The following is a 16304-nucleotide window of genomic DNA, read 5'->3' as shown; positions in this document are numbered from 1 at the left end:
TGTCCCATTGTCCGACAGGATCACTTCCGGAACACCGAACAGCAGGAAGATGATGTTTTCCACAAATTGTACCAACGTTTCCGCGGTCGCTTGCCTAAAAGGCTGCACCAGCACAAACTTGCTGAAGAGATCAGTTACGACGAGGAGACATGTACTTCGGCCTTTGCCGGAAGCTGGAAGTGGACCGACATAGTCCATAGCCAAGAACTGCCAGGGATACTGAGCCAACTTCTTCTGCTCTGCCATCGGCGCGGTCGTATTCTGGTTTGTCGCTTTACTAGTTTGGCATGCAAGGCACGCCTGACATTGCCTTTTCACTTCGCTGCTCATTCGTGGCCAGAAATAGCGCTCCTTCACCGCTGCTAGTGTCTTCTCCGGACCGAGATGAGCTCGATCGTGAATTTCCTGGACGATTTCCTTCCGCTCTACCTTCGACGGGTATCTCTTCCACTGGAATCGTGCATCTTCCACTTTTTTGTCCCCTTTGACGTACTTCAAGATCAGTCCATCTATCACCCTGAAATCCGGGAAACTCGCTGGGTCTTTCTGGATCTTCGCCGCTAATTCCTGATGCTCGACATCGGCGGTCAGAGTAAATATCGTCTCCACTGACCTCGACAAGCAATCAGCCAGTATATTATTCTTTCCCTTCCGGTATTCCAGTTCGATATCGTAGGACTGAATCTTCAAAGCCCACCTTAGCAACTTCGAATTGCCCGATTCCACCCCGATCGTGAACAACCACAGCAAACTACGTGCGTCGGTGACCACCTTGAAGCGAGAACCCTCAACGTAGTGGCGGAAATGCTCAATTGCTAGCAACACACCCAAGCATTCTTTCTCTACGCTGGCGTACTTCCGTTGCGTGCTACTCAGCTTCTTGCTGAAGTATGCGATCACTCTCGGCTGATCATCAACGTGCTGTATCAGTGCTGCACCAACCGCGTTATCCGACGCATCAGATTCGATTGTGAACGGTTTTTCGAAGTCTGGATTCCCCAGAATCGGTGCCGACACCAAAGCTGCTTTTAGCTCTCCAAACGCTATCTCTGCTGCTTCCGTCCACACAAACTTAGCTTTCGATTTTTTTAGCAGGTCGGATATCGGAGCTACGATGCGACTGTAGTCACGTATGAAGCGCTGGTAAAACCCTGCCAAACCGAGAAGTCGCCGAATATCCTTCACGTTCTTCGGACGAGCATAGTCGAGGATTGGCGAAATCCGTGCATTGTCAATGGATACTCCTCTCTCCGTTAGCAGGTACCCGAGATATGTCACCTGCTTCCTGCAAAATCGACTCTTATCAAGCGATATCGTCAGATTTGCCTTTGCCAAACGTTCTGCTACTATTTTCAGTAGTCTCACGTGCTCACTGAACGAATTCGTCGCTATCACGATATCGTCCAGGTAGACGAAAACGTTTGGTTCGAGATCGAATCCGATTACCCGGTCCATAAGCCGGCACATCGTGAACGGTGCGTTTGTTAAACCAAACGGACAAACTTTGAACCGAAACAAGCCTTGCGGTGTGCGGAATGCCGTATAGTCCCTTGATTCTTCCTTTAGAGGAATCTGGAAATAGGCATCCTTCAAATCCACTACCGAATAATACTTCGCCTTCCCTAAACGATGAAAGATCTCTCCCATGTTCTTCATCGGGTACGAGTCTTTCTTAGTCCAGGCGTTTATCTTGCGAGAGTCCAGACAGACTCGTAGTTTACCATTCGCTTTCCGAACTGGTACCAAAGCGCTGGCCCACTCGCTCGAACACTCTTCGATAGCATCCATCTGCTTGTATCGCTCAATCTCAGCTTCCATCTCCGCTTGTACTGCTGGTGAACACCGATACCATGGCTGTCTTCTCGGTTTTGCTTCTTCGGTCAACCGAATCTCGTGTTGCAACAACGAGGTCCTACCCAACTTATTTGCTGTTGTGCATGGAAATTTCTTGATTGCTTCAATCAGCTCCTTTCGTTCGACGGGTGTCAGATCGTGTTCCGTTTCTACCGTCTCCGGAGTCGTTTTTGAAGGTTCCGGTAGCTCTAGAGCCGGGATATCCAACGTCGCATCAGGGTCAACATTCTTCAACGCGGGTAGCGTCTCGATCGGCAGCAAGGTGAATTGGATCGTATCCACCTTTCCATATCCCGTTGGAGTGGTCTCAACAGTGGCCACTCGTTCGAATCCGTGGTCTCCCTCAATCATCGGCTCGATTCCGAACGATTTCCAGAAGTTGTATCCCAGGATCAGCTCTCTACAAATCTGCGGTACCACTAGCGTCGGAATCACTCTGGTCATTCCCTTGAATACCATCGGTAGCTGTACGAATCCGAGACATTCATGTACAGTTTTATCGGCCGTGACAATCTTCAGTGGGCTACGCTGCATCGTCAAACCATACCTCTTGGCAATATCGGTCATACTCGTTACACTGACACTTGCGCCAGAGTCGAGTAAAGCGTCGTATTCGGTGTCAAAAATCTTCACGGTTACGTGAGGGCTGCTCTCGGTGTGGACCCTTACTTCACACACCTTCAGAAACGGGTCCTCAAACGGACTAGAACTGGGAACGTTCGTCGGCGGAATGCTGTTGTTCCCTACTCCGCATTCCTGACCTAGTTTCCCGATGGATTACCAATCCTGTCCCGGTCAATCCGTGGGTGGTTCTCGCAGGTCACCGTCGTCTTACCGGGTGTTCCGCAGATGTAGCAGAACAACTGCTTTTCGTGTCTACAGTTTCGCCAAATATGTCCCGTTTGGCGGCAATTCCAGCAAAGGGGACCATTTGTCTGTTCGACTGCCGGCGTGGTACTGGGTTGTTGAGCACGCGTTACTGATTTGGACTGCTCCTTTGCCCGCCGATCACCATCGAACCTCTTTCCTAACGCGTTCACCTCTTCTGCTTCGGAATAGGATCCCGTCGACTCTTCAGCCTCGATGTTGTGTAGACCCGTCGTGTTACGTGTCGGTCCTTCTCGACACTGTCTGAGTGCCGGATCGTTCGCATCGATACGGTACGCATAGTATTCGAGCTTGCGCAAATCTCGTACAGTTCTGCACGCCAGTTTGGAACGGTAGTGTGGACGCATGTTGTCCCAAATGACTTCAAACACCCTTTCCTGATCAAGTGGTGATGATAGAAGCTTGTTCAACCTCTCTATCTCCGTCTTAAACGTCAAGAACGGCTCGTTTCTAAGTTGTTTCCGCTCGTAAATTTTCTGACGATTTCCCTGGTCCTTGTTCGGGTTGCCGTACATGTAGCGGATTTTCTCCTCGAAGTCCTGCCAATCTAGGAACTCGTCAGCGTAGCACAAGTACCAATCGTAGGCATCTCCTCGCAATATGGTATGCACTCGCTGCAACAGGATGTCATCTGCGATCCGGTCCATTCGCGCTAGCCTACGAATCTTATGGAGAAAATCTTCTAACGATCGATGGCGGGGGTTGCCACTAAAAGTTAGATGCCATTTCTCCATACGCCGGTCTGCGTCCTGAATCTCACGATCCGCGATTCGTCGATTCACACGACGTCTTGGACGAAACTGCTCAGCGTCATACTCATCTTCGTCCTCGCTACTCTGCAGGATTACTGCACTCTGCCTTCGATGCAGGCCACCGGTGGGATTACCTCGACTAGCCCACTGAGAAAAACTCCGTCTGTCGCTCCACCGTCTATCAGCTGGATCCTCCCGTTCAGCTATTCTCGTCTCCATATTATACATTCTGCTCAACCGTCGCGCTTGCTCCTAACCGTCTCGTGTATCGTAGTAGGAACGGTCGCTTACTGTCTCCATCCGTCGTTCGACTGATTCCCTTCGAATCGCTTGTCCTCTATCGGACTCATCCTGTCTCGTCTGCGGAATGCCGCTATATCGTCGTTGTGGTACCTCTTCTCTCAGCCTGCGTTCGGTTTCTGGACGGTTGACTCGGTTGTACGGTGTCGGTTGCGCTTCTCTGTCGAACTCCACCCTACTCATCAGCTCAGGAACTTGAAGCCCTCGATTGGAAGGGTTGACGAACCTCGTCGGATCCGGTATCTGGGCTGCCAGTCTAAATTCTGCCAATTCTCGCCTCAACTCAGCCACTTGCATTCTCAGCATTCTGTTCTCGTCGTTAAGTTGATTTTCCCTCCGTAGTTGTTCCTCACTTGCCGTTTTGGGAATAGCTCCAAGGGATCGCTTCGAATGCTCATCAGACGACCTGTCTTCGCGTTCTTGTCCGTCGTCTCGGTGCTTCTCGTCTTTCCTATCATCATTCCCTGACTCCAATGACTTTTGCTGATTGTCGACAACTTCTCCTGAGTGAGAATCTTCGGAACCCTTCTTCCCACTAAATCTGTTCAACACACTTCGAATTTCCCTTATCAGTTCTTTACGCATGGCTTCGGATCCAGGATCCTCAGCTATGCTTCGGGCGACCCTAAGCGCGTAATGTTTTAATCGGGAAATGCACCTTTCATCTGGACCTTTCTCCAACTTCCCTCTCAAAACATCGATTATACTTGACACGCGATCGAACTCTTGTTCGATAGTAAACCGCGACGGATAATCCCGATTTTCCCTCACATCTTCGTAAAAAAGGTTTCGTAGTAGTCGGTATTTGGCTTCCGAATCAGTTTTAGTTTCCTCAACCTTACCACGAATCATGAGCTCGTAATCTACTTCCTCATTGGTTAAGTGGTCAGCTCTCGGAAACTTAGAAGCCATTTTGGTTTATATTTGATTATGTATAAAATAATAAATAGTATAGAAAATGTACAAAAAATGGTAAATATAAACCCTTATCTCTAATAAATGTTCCCACACAACGATAACATCACAAGAATATTCCTTATAAACCCCAAAAATATTTCTGTATCCTCAAAAAAATTCCTCCAAAATATATATGCCTGATGATATTTCTCCAAAATAAACGGTCTCCAAAATATGTTACATTACCCTAAATACTACATAAATTACAAAAATGAACCTAGACTAAGTATGTACATAAGAACGAAAATAAATGACGAAAACAATCATAACTTCAACAATATTCTCCAGATTATTCTTCAAGACTTCCGAAAAAATCCTGCAGTTGGGCGCCAATTTGTAGCCAGCCCTGGTCGATCCCTAGCAAGCGTGCAGCTTATGCGCCACTTCCCGTAGGAAGACTGCACGCCAAGATTTGTTTGCCCGGATGAGACTCTTCTTAGGGCGAGTCCCTGAAGAAGCTTCACCTAAAAGAAATTAATCAGGATCGAACCAGACAGGCTTATCAAAAGTTAGCCTCCAAAAGTCGGGTAAACGACCCTATTATCAGTCAGCAGCAATCATCAGAAAACCTAATCACCCTCAAATAATTCGCGGTAAGAAACTCCCCATGCCTAACTTATCATCACTGGAACTGCAGCCACTCACCGCCAGGTGGCCCAAACATACTGAAAGCGAAGCTTTCACCACTCACCAAATTCCGCCAAGCGGAAGACAGTGAAACGAAACGAAAACTACACCGAACGAAGTGACGTAACCATACTAGAACGAGACTAAAACCATAAGGGAGTACTACATGAATCTACAAAACATTCGCTACATTTACACTAAACAACATTTATTTACGGTACAAAACGGCAGATTTATGTTCTATTTCATGTTTGTATTTTTTTAGCTTTTAACTTTCTAGGCCTATCTTCTGATGGTGTGCGTGTACTCTCTCCCTACTGTGCTCATTGACCTGCTTGTGCTTTTCTTCTCATTTCTAAAATCCTCCCAAAGTTCGGTGACGTCACCTCACGGCTCCAGCGTATCAATCAGCTATTGCTTTGCACCCGGGTGACTAATTAAATGGGTTGTGTGTGGCGTTCGTGAATGACGGACTAAAACGTAATGGCCGACACACAACCTCAAATCATGGACGCGTCCCTAATCTCGCCGTCCGTGGACGACTTCTCGAGCGCTTTTCGCTCTGACGGATTAAATCACTGTGGCGTCCTCCTTGGATGCCACCCTTCACACTTAATTAGCAAGAACGATACGACTCACCAGTTCTGCTGCTGTTGGTTTCTGCTGCTGTCGATCGTTCTGCTGCGATGACGGGCGATGATGGGCGATCACATCGATCGCCGCGCCGGTTTCTGACCAGCGGTTGTTGGATGCTGGTTGATGCTTTAATCGGCCGGAAAAGTTGCGTTGGGTTTCCCGACGATAGAAGGAACGGCTTTTAGACGGGTCGTCCTTCCTTCCGGCGGCGTAACGGTGCCTGGTTCAAATTTCGTCCGATGCGCTTGGACCTGCGCGCGTGTGGTTTTGTTCCTCTCTTCTTCCTCTCGTTCGTCGTAGCTGTGTCAAATAAAGAGGTGCCGTCTGGCTATTGCAAACGGGGTCATTAGCACATGGGGAGGGTCAATGGCACTATAATTTTGAGCGCTATTACCTTTCTCCTGAATTCGCACGCACTTTACCACACGCTAGCGTTTGTTACGAACTTACAGACAACTAATGGAACGGGAGAGACAAGAAATTTAGACTAATTCAAAGTACTATCACGACACTTTACATACTTGGAAACTAAACCGGACAAAACTACGCGCACTTTCACTATGTTTGGCGGACTGGGACGAAATGGACTAGCAGCGTTAATCCTCAGATTAGGGAAGGTAATTTCGTACGAACTTACAGGAAGCGCGTATTTTCCCGCAAATTTCTTCGGGCAAGTTCGGAAATCAACGACCCCACTAGCTGTTTTATTCTGTCAGCTAACCCTTGACTCTATCTGTCCCTTTCCATCATGCATTCCAAGGGAAGGATCGTCATGGTTTTCGTCTTCAGGAGAATCTCAACAGACAATTTAATTTCTTCCCCTCGCGGAGAGGAGTATTTGCTAGGGTGTTGCGCAAGAGTCGGTCAACGGTAGGTTGTCTAACTCTTGGCGCAAACAAATCAGACTGGTTCTACAAAATTTGAAAAATATTGCTGAATATGACATGACCGCTACATTTGAATTTTCGCTCTCGGTGTTGTAATAGCCATCGATAGGCCACAAGAGCATTTGCACGCACATTTGCGTACTCCTGCTGCAGCTACTTCAGCATAATTCCGTACGCTCGACTGTTCAGAGTTTTTTGGCATCGAGTCGAGAAATGCCTCTATCGACACTAAGTTGTATAATACTGTTTTCTCGAATAAAGACCTGACACAAGACGCTTGTCGACATGTGGGGTTTGTCGCAGTTCACGCACTTTGAGGTTCTCTTACAGCTTTCACCGTGAAAACTTTCGGCACAGTTGACACACGTTTTTTCCTTTGCTGAACAATCCTTCGCTACGTGTCCAAAGCGGAAGCAATTGAACCATCGTAACGGTCTCGGGTAATATGGACGAACGCGTACTCTCGTGAAGGCAACCTTGATTTCCTGGGGCATGATTTTCGATGCAATTGTTAAAATGAATGTGGATGTTTTGACTCTTTCGTTGTCTACTTTTTTGAAGATCCGCTCAAGTTTTGTAACTTTTTGCTCGCGCAGGTTTTCTAAAATGAAATCGTCTTCTTCGTCTAAGATTTCACGGCAAGACATGACTACTTTACAATTATTGAGAGTACTATGCTCTTTGACGAGGATATTTATGCCTTCGGTAATTGTTTTCAACTTAGTCAAGAGCGTAGTTTGCTTTTCCGTTTGTGTTTCCACTAATATTTTTCCATCGCGTATTCTCTTCACGCTAGGGACATCCCCACAACAATTCCGAATCGCTTTATCGATGAGGAATGGTGAGATTTTTTGCAGCGTTTCACCTTCATCACTGCGCTCAATAACGAGAAAGCGACCTTCAGAGCGCTTCGAGATCAAGCCAAGCGCCGGAAAGTTATTCTCGTCGAACACTCGACCACCACCACTCGCGCCGCCGTGCGGCGACATTTCTACTGGTTTCACTCACAAAATTATAATTTTTTTCTCTTCTTCTCAAATAGCACTTTTATTTTTTCTTCTGCGTCGAATTTAGTTTTTTGTACACACCAGCACTCGGGTTACGCTGCCGCAGCAGCAATGTTCTTGTTGCACACAATGCACTTTTGGATATTGTCACTGCGTCTCTGATCGCGGCACTTTGCACTGTACTCCACTAGATGGGGTGAGATCCAGCACCAATCAGTATGGCACTACTTTTTTTAATCACTTTCTTGTGCGAATTCTTCTAAAAACACACTTATTTCCTTTTACTAAACACTAAACTAAAACACAATACCTCTCGTCCAATAAAACAAGGAATTGTTTGCAAAATTCCTCACGTGGAATAAAACAAGAAAATTGTTCTCGAAAATATTCCAGCTCACTTGGACAAACCTTTCACTTCGGGGTTGTGAAATATGATGTCAAGCAATTTGTTCATGTAAATAGGAATGGTTCTGTTACTGCTCTGCATTATCGTAGAAGTTTTATATTTCATGCTAGATATACAAATTATAGATGTCGGAAATGGTGTACAGAAACGACATACAACTCCATTTAATGATTGTGATCTTTGTCTTTGATGTTGTACATAGTATGTAACATTTTGAACTTGAGCTATAGCTTGTGCACCCACCCTTGGCTGCTACTCCGTTATCGATCTGGACTAGCTGAAGTTGCACAGCGAAGTATTCGATAATTATGCTTGGGAGTAGCGAAACATCTTTCAATATGCAACTCCTAGTAAGCCTAAAGTAGTCCTGCGCCGGCCAGGCCCGAACGTAGATAGCGGAAGGAAAGGGGAGGAATGTTAGTCCGTTACTTTTGCTATAGGCCGTATATACTACTGCGCACTCTACAAGTATCACGGGAGGAGGATATTTGTTAGTAGCTAGATATCGACCCATCAACTCATGAACCGGGGATCCATAGCTTTACTTTCCGTCCCCTAGGAAGACGTGACCACAGATTTTTTCACCTCAGAAAAATATCAACAACCTCTGCTACCCAGACCAACTGGGATGGGTAGCGGTCCCGATTACCACTCAACCACCGGCGCTATCATTGTACATAGTACGAAACATTTTCGTGGCAATAACGAAGTAATTTGTGTATGTCGTCGAACAATTGATTCCATGAATTTGTAATCAGCTTATAAGAGTAGTTTCGTGGTATTTACGGGAGTCTCGTAATAGGCTTATAAATCATATCTTTACATTCGTAGCAGAGCTAAGAATATATTCAAAAATTGTAATCGTTCCATTGCGCAACCGAATAAGTTACATAATAATGATTAAATTTTTCCACAATGCATTTCTCCCATTGGATGAATACAGTTTTTCAGCATCAAAACTGCCAACCAATAAATTCACACCAGCTGCAAGCTCTCTTTTCCCCTTCTCCAAACGGTGCGAACTGCGCACGGGATGCTAAATCATGGGGCGGAGTTTTCTCATAGCGTCAATCGAGCGTGAAAAGTGCTGGCGATGCGTGTCGGATACGTAGCACAGGTAGCACCAGCCAAGTGTTCCCACGTCACCACCGATACCGCCCAGTCCGTTCACGACTTCGAACGAAATCCCCCTTCGGCCACACATCGACGACGATGAATAGTTTGATTTTAATTCTCGGTCACATTCGGCGCAAAAAGTGGCAGCCAAAGGATCTATTAAACTGCAATTTGCCAGTAAAGAGTACATTGTGCCTAGCGGAGTTCTGTTCGGGCGCGTGAATTATGACCTACGATAGCGAGCGAAATGCCCTCCCCCAACAACCGCGGACACGGGGTCCACCTTAACCCAAATAAGTGCTTTCCATTAAACGATGTTTCATAGAAGACGCACGTTGCTTTGTGTTGCGCAAACAAAGCGCATCAGATAAAAGTCCTTCAAGTGCATTTAAAAGCAATTTTACGATCGTGCTAAAAATGACACATTCCCGAAGTTCCCCAACGATGTTTTATAACTGCAAGCAAACTTCTCTCTCGGACTCGCACTGGTCATAAATTCTGGACTCGGACTGTTCGCTGTCATTTGCGCGAGCGATAATAAACGCCACTACCAACCTCTGTGTTCATCCCCTGCCCCAGGTCAGCGATGGTTGGCGCCGCCCCGCCGCCACTGAGCGTTCTTGTACTACTAGAAGGGAGAAATAACATACTATAAAGGGCGCCTTTATTGGAAATATGGCATTTTTTTACCGAGACCCGCACAGTCAGTGAATGCATCATCTCAAAGCTTATGTAACTGTCGGATGGAAGAAGGAAACAAACAGGTTCAAGTCGCGAAGTATCAAGTGCTGAGGAGAATAATAATCGATCGAGTTCGCAGCAGAACCGATCCGTGCTGTTTGCTGTTGTTCACTATTTAAGCGTATTAACAATAATGGGAGCAGCGGTGAATAGTCCCATCGGAATACGATTATATTTTATTATATTGGTCGCAACTATTTGTTACAGATTGATTGATGTGCGACAGGTTTTACTGCAAAAACTAAAAAAAGCGTTAAATCCTTGGAATGTTTGATCGTAAAAACTTACACAGTTGTTGCCGTGTGTTCATGGGGGTGAGGTCATGGAGCTATACGTTTTGTTGCTCATTCCATGATTCGATGCGGTCTGAGATTATTCGAAACAAAGCAATCATTTACATCAGTCAAGATAATTAAGATAGCGCTCCAACCACATCATACAGGCTTCGTTACTTTCAAATACTTGCTCATCCAACATCCCACCGAAAACTCAAAACATTGAAACGTTTTATAGTGTTATTATGAACCTATTGCCAGGTCTTACATGTTTACCATTTTATTGCAAAAGATGAAGCTTTCGGAAAAAAAATATTTTTGTTTCTTCTAATTTCTTTGGACACGGCTTACCACAACTGACCAGTGGATCTTTCGTGTTTATACAAGATGTAAAAATAAAAAATAACTAAGTTCTTGCCTGTCCCTCAGGTCTTTTTGACGCAGCTTGCTGCTGCGTGCTGAGACCTTTTTTCTTGTCGGTAATGCATTAGTTGCGTTACGCTCTGCAACTTGGGGGTCAGTCCATCTGTCTTCTCTCGTGGTGTTGTTCAAGTCCATGTCGTCTTCAGTGCTGCTTTCATGCTGTTCATTGTCGGAAGTTCTAGTTTGTTTCTTGCGAAAACCCGCGAAGAAATTTCTCCAAGTATCTTCCTTAACGTTATCCACTTCTCCGTATTTTGACATGAGTTGATAGCAGCGGGATTAGTACGCGATACCAAGTCTTATGGCTTAACTTCAATAGTGTCATTGTCTGTGTAGGTTGAGATGCTGTATAAAATAACATTACATTCGACAACGTGTTTCAAGTTGTCCTGCGTAGGAAATGATTCGACTTGGTTAATGTTTTTGGCCATAATTAGTACCTCATGACGTAGATGGTGGAATTGCACAGCAATAACTTCTACTGTGTTGAGCTTTATGTTCACCTTCAACAATTGATCCACTTCACGGATCGATGGTCTTACTGTACATTTCACAAAGTCAACAGCAGCACAGTTCGAACGAATCGGGGAATAAACAAATATTGCATTGCCACTCACTATTTGTTCAAGTAAGAGTGAGGGACTCTGAACAGAGAAGATAGCTCCGAGCTCTACTCCTCTAATCTCCATAAATAGTCTGACATTCGCCGAATTCCATTTGAAGTGACTAGTTTGGGAGGGGTGCTGTGTTCACGCACTTTGCTTGACTCCAGGCTCAACTAGTCATACTAATTCGCTGATCTCATCTCCACCACATCACACCTTATGCTGCGCATTCCTTTGGCATGATGTTGTATATGCACTTTTCTCTGTGTTGACCAGTTGGATGACGGGTCGATCTAGCGATTCGGGTTAGAAAGTGGCATCCGGTTCATTAGTAGGTACTCCGACGACCCTAAACTGGTGGTTTGTCGTGATCGGTGGTGCTACTCGGCGTAGTCCTCGACGCACAGTGGGGCAGTATGCCACTTTCGACGATCAAAACCTGTAGCGCTCTGGATATTCTGGAAGATTAGTCTCTTCTATTGTACTATATAACTTAAGTGTATGGCGCTACATCTATATATATAAAAATCAATGTATGTTTGTATGTATGTCCGCTAACTACTTCTAAACTACAAGTCCGATCTTGATGAAATTTGGCATACGTATTCTTTCCCCCAAGAAGATGTTCATGGTATGGTTTTTTTTGAGGGGGGGTACACTGAGCTTGAGGGGGGGGGGGTTGTTTTTAGGCAAAGAAATATTTATATCTCCATACTTATTAGTATTTGATTTATGTATTTCTCCCACTCAACCAATGGTTGATGGGAGCGGACCACGAAATGGGGGGGGCGAAGAATGTAGTAATCCTTATCTATTCATTCAATGTGATTATTAGCGATGAATTTAATTTTGACATAAGTATTCCTTCCACTAAGGAGATGGTCATGGGGTGGTTTTTGTGTACGTTGGGGAGGGTGAGAAGTACCCAAGCCGAGGAAAGGGAGAGGGGGGGGGGTGCACCGAAGAACTTTTTTTAGCTATATATATTATATATGATTTCGCATAAGAATTTCTTCCACCAAGACGGTGGACATGATTGTTGGAATCTGAAGAAGAGGGAGGGTTTCTGATGCAAGATTTTTGAATTACTTCAAAAATCTGAAATTTTGTTGCATGTATTTTTACCAGCACATAATGAAATGGCAAGAATTTATTTGATAGAGATCTATTACGCGAATGACAATATAATACTGGTGAATTGCATAAATTTGTCGAAAATTAAATTGAAAATTTAATTGAAAATTTCACTTGCGATCGCTTCATCTGAAGTTAAATCAACATTGCTGGATTATGGACGAACAGCTCTGCCCTAAAATATCCACTAAATCTTGCGCTTGCGGAAAACGTTACTTACAATATCAATCAAAATTCGGATGTAAGCAAAATGCTGAAAGAATGCAACACTTATATCGGACAAATTCACGATGATTCATAAAAGGAACTAATCGAATATTTGGTGACGTGGTTCGCGATCTTCGTCAAATTTTATCCGTTAGTCGACACCTACTGATGAAATCAGTTCTTGCTTAAGGGGGTAGGATTATTGTTGAAAAAAATATAGCGCTCAAAAAAAAATTGGCGATACCGAGAGTGTTAGTCTATTCAGACAATAATGCAACATTTAAGCAATATTTTCTTTAATGTTCACAGCAAAATATTGAAAATCTTCAGGAGACACCTCGAGTAAATGCGATGTACAGCATAACTCTAAATCTACTGAACCAAATTGTCATCAAAACTTTGTTAACAAAAATAAGTTTCATGATTTTTTAGCGAAAATTGCATTTTTAGCTGCAGAATGCTATGAAAAATTCAAATATCAAGAAAAAATAAAAGCTTCGATCAATACCTGGGGATATGTAGAAGAACTGTGCAAACCTTGGAAACCATTGGTCCAATATATTTTGTTTTATGATGTACACCACAGAGCAAGTTTTCAACGAGATACCTCCAGAGATTCTCTGTCGCTGGCTCAATTTTCAGTATTCTGCTATGGTATTTGAAGAAATATTGTTCAATTGTGCAGTGATTATATGGAAAGTGACTGAATATACTAACACTCTCTGTATCGCCAAAATATTTTTTCAAATGTGCCATTTTTTATGAATTAACTTTACCCACGTCCACCAACACTCCGTTATGTCTTCGTATCATTGGAAATATGTTTCGAAAACAGAATTTTTCACTATATGTGCATACTTTTATTGAATGATTCTTATAGTCACCTTCGCAGGTTAATTCGCCAAAAAAGTTAGATATATGGGTTGGGAAAATGTTAATCGATGCAACAATAACTTGCACCACTTTTCCACGGGATTTTGTAAAATAATACAATCTGTTGAAGAATTCATCGATTGCGTATATTGACTTCAATTTCATACACTACTCCATCCAAAATAAAATCGATGGTAACTCTGTTACACATATAAATCTATGGATTATCGTGTTGAATTATTTAATTCAGTCGATCATGCTTTCAGGAGTATTGGTTTTATACGTAACCTACCCAGCAGTCTCCGTCAGACGAAGGTTTTTATATTTAATCGAAAGAATAAAGTTCTTTCTACGAATTTTTGCGATTAAGGAAGTTGCTTAAGGTGTAAATTGATAAAAAAAAATTCGATAATTGACAATAACTTTGTTGTTTCGAGTGCTACGGATTCATCGTTGTTATAAAAAAAATGTGTATTTTATCCCTTTTAACAACTTTGTAGAAGACACTTTTTTGACGTAGGACTACGTCTTTGTTTTCGATATGGGGGTGCACTCTGCAAATTCTACAAAAATGGTATGTAACGAAAAGTGGTCCAATTTTAAACGCATATAATTCAGCCATCTCACGATAAATTTTCAATTTTTTTGCACAAATCGCCCCGAAATACTTCTAAGAATAGATTCCAATAGATAAACCCAAAGATTTTTGATATCATAGCATTAAAAAATTAAATAATATACAACCTTGTCAAAATATCGCGCATTAACACACAGAAGATAGCGCTTCCCAAGCCCTGTACGACAGATTGGTGTACCTAGCGCGCAACGCTTCTATGAATGACGTCATCATCGACTATTTAAAGAACAGACTTGGCCAGACACGCTCAGTGCCCTGTTGAACGGCTGGCGAAGCAGATCACTGCGCTCTGTTTTTTACAGCCAGTGTAGCTGAGCTAGAAGTCCGTTACACTGGCTGTGGAGGGACGCTACCCTGTGTCGTCCAACAGGCGACCGCTCCAACTGCTTCCTAAATGCTGCTGTAATGTTGCCAGTAAATTTTTGGTTTAACTAGCACATGTATTTGCTGTTTGCGCTTGAAATTAAGTAATGTAATGGTAGTAATAAGCTTCCCATTTCGGTACAAACGCGAGGACAGTTTTTAAAACAGGATTTGATTAATTAGTTTAGCTCATCTAAGCAATTTTATCAATTCTGTAATTTAAAAGGAATTTCACGGAACTTGATGAATTTGGCCCCACTTGCAACTGGTATAATCAACCTGCACAAAGTGTTGCATAACGCAGGGCTGTTTTTTGGAACAAAATGTGTTATCATTCAGCCCTTCGCTATGCAAAATCACGATATTATGACAGATGGGCTAAGCGCGGCCGTTCCTTTCAATCGGGAAAGGCCGCGTGGAATTTTGGTGAAATGCGCTAATAGTATCGTGGTGGTACTAGTTGTCTCTTTCGCTCTACCCATCATCATCAGCGTTGACTCATTTTGCATTGTACGCTTGGGTTCAATGTTTGGTAGGTATGTATGCGAATGTGTTGGTACAATCACCTTATGTTTCTTGTTAGACATGTTTTGTACATATCTAGTAAAAATACTTCGTCATAAACACATTTTTTCAAACATGATTCTTGATTTCTAAACATGTCAGAAAATGAGACATGTTTATAGCGAGTGGGTAAAATGAACATGTGGCGGTGGTAAAATGAACAGCTTCTGGTGACCTGCAAAATGTCCTGTATGTATGCAATGCGCAGCGTTGGAAAGCATTTTCCGATCAATGCTAATATCCCAACAAATCATGAGCTTTGCATACACACAGGGCATTTAGCAGGCAAAACAATTGTCACGGAAGAATTGAATTTTCATGACGAAATATTAACCATTTTACAATCCTGTGGCATCGAAACACATCTACAAACTTGGGGTTATCCATGGGTGTTTGAACTTTTAGGATCTGTTTGAAAGCAACTAGAAAGCTTGTTCTATACATGCCTAAAATTTGATTTTTCTTCACCGGTCCGGGTGTTTTTTTCCCACACACTAAGTACTAAGAAAATAAATATTTTACATTAAATAGTATAGTCCTACGTCTACAGTTCGTGCAACCCCATAGGGCTGCCCCTTGTAGTTTTTAATAATAAAAAGTAATCGTAAAAAGTTATATTCGAAAAACTGTTTTGAAGGGGTCTATCCCAAGCAAACTTACATATCTCGCTACTGTTACTATATAGAGCTTAAGTATCTTCAAAAAAGATTTTCACAATAATATTTTCTAGAACGTTACTGAAGACAGTGAGCTTTTAGCTAAATTATTTGGGAAATAAATTTTCGATCTCACTTTTAGGGGATTAATCACTCAATTCATTATATCAAAAGATGCATCTATTTATATCCAAAAACTTCTTCGAAAAAATCCATTATCAAAAACCAATGGTTCAGGAGTTATTGAATTTTGATCGTGAAAACGTCGTTTTGCAACACTGTGCACCGCATGTGTTGAAATTGAAACTTTGTGTGCCTATTATATTAGTTACTGCGCAACATCGACCCACCACAACTGTGCTTTGGTTGAAAAATTTCATTTAAGCGACCATTGTA

The 16304-nt window shown here is 43.2% G+C and overlaps 1 protein-coding gene across 1 annotated transcript in view; it reads right to left on the bottom strand.

The window, feature by feature from the left end:
* LOC131694099 (protein embryonic gonad-like) overlaps nt 1-16304 on the bottom strand; it is a 366208-nt gene that overhangs the window by 219458 nt on the left and 130446 nt on the right. The window lies entirely within an intron of this gene.

This window comes from Topomyia yanbarensis, chromosome 3, assembly GCF_030247195.1.
Source record: "Topomyia yanbarensis strain Yona2022 chromosome 3, ASM3024719v1, whole genome shotgun sequence".
Lineage (NCBI taxonomy): Eukaryota > Metazoa > Arthropoda > Insecta > Diptera > Culicidae > Topomyia > Topomyia yanbarensis.
The sequence above is the reverse complement of the archived record's forward strand: the minus strand, read 5'-3'. Positions and strand labels throughout refer to the sequence as shown.